This window comes from Scyliorhinus canicula, chromosome 13 (genome assembly GCF_902713615.1).
Source record: "Scyliorhinus canicula chromosome 13, sScyCan1.1, whole genome shotgun sequence".
In the NCBI taxonomy this organism is placed as follows: domain Eukaryota; kingdom Metazoa; phylum Chordata; class Chondrichthyes; order Carcharhiniformes; family Scyliorhinidae; genus Scyliorhinus; species Scyliorhinus canicula.
This window is the reverse complement of record NC_052158.1, coordinates 162,053,703-162,055,061: the sequence shown is the minus strand read 5'-3', so window position 1 is coordinate 162,055,061 and position 1,359 is coordinate 162,053,703.

Genomic DNA, 1,359 nt, shown 5'->3' with positions numbered 1-1,359 from the left:
GTTGGCAGTGGGACCCCAGGGTGCCAGCCGCTGCCTGGGTCTCACTCGGCCAAGTCGGAAGGTCGGCCAAGACAATCATGGAAGGAATTTGTGTAGGTTATTGGGCAGCGAGTGTGATGCGCTATCAATAAGTACAGAAACGAAGGAGTAGTCCGAATCAAAGGCTTTAATCTACAAGGAGTCTGCCCAGCAGCTTGAGTACAGAAAGAACAATGGCTGCTGGGAAACACGGGTTCCTATTCTTCGCCTCGTAGGCGGAGCTACCTTCCTCTCGACCAATGGGAAAGCAACACTTGGGCCAATGGGCAGTGAGCCTTCTCCACCAATTGCAGCTCACACTCCCAGGTACCGTAGAACCTCTAGTCATACTACCACAGAGTGTCAATCTGAGGCTTGTTAACCCTGGGAGGGGCTGAATCTGCAGAGTTATGTCAAACAGCAGCTTTATTCCCACTCTGGCTCCACCTTCCATCTGGTTACCGAGGGGGGAAATGATGGGATGTTCCATTACTTCCTGTGATGGTGTGTACAGCCTCTGATTAGCATATTAAACAGTTAAAATTCACTGCTACAGCACATTACACAAAATAATATCAAACACTTCGCAGTAACAGCAGAGGTTATTCTAAATGAGCTTCCCTGTAAGATGGGTGCCAGACACGTTCTCCCCGTGTCTGTGTGGGTTTGCTCCGGGTGCTCCGGTTTCCTCCCACAGTCCAAAAACGTGCTTTGGCCATGCTAAATTGCCCTTAGTGACCAAAAAGGTTAGGTGGGGTTATTGGGTTACAGAGATAGGATCGAAGTGAGGGCTTAAGTGGGTCGGTGCAGACTCGATGGGCTGAATGGCCTCCTTCTGCACTGTATGTTCTATGTTCTATGTCACAAGTAGACTTACATTAACACTGCACTGAAGTTACTGTGAAAAGCCCCTAGTCGCCACATTCTGGCACCTGTTCGGGTCATAGAGGGAGAATTTAGAATGTCCAATTCACCTAACAGCACGTGGGTGGGGGGTGAGGGGGTGGGTGGGGGGTGAGGGGGTGGGTGGGGGGTGAGGAGGTGGGTGGGGGTGAGGGGGTGGGTGGGGGCTGAGGGGGTAGGTGGGGGTGAGGGGGTGGGTGGGGAGGTGAGGATGTGGGTGGGGGTGAGTGGGTGGGTGGGTGGTGAGTGGGTGGGTGGGGGGTGAGGGGGTGAGTGAGAGGTGAGGTGGTGGGTGGGGGATGAGGGGTTAGGTGGTGGGTGAGGGGGTGGGTGGGGGTGAGGAGGTGGGTGGGGGGTGAGGGGGTGGGTGGGGGTGATGGGGTGGGTGGGGGGTGAGGGGGTGGGTCAGGGGTGAGGAGGTTGGTGGGGGGTGAGTGG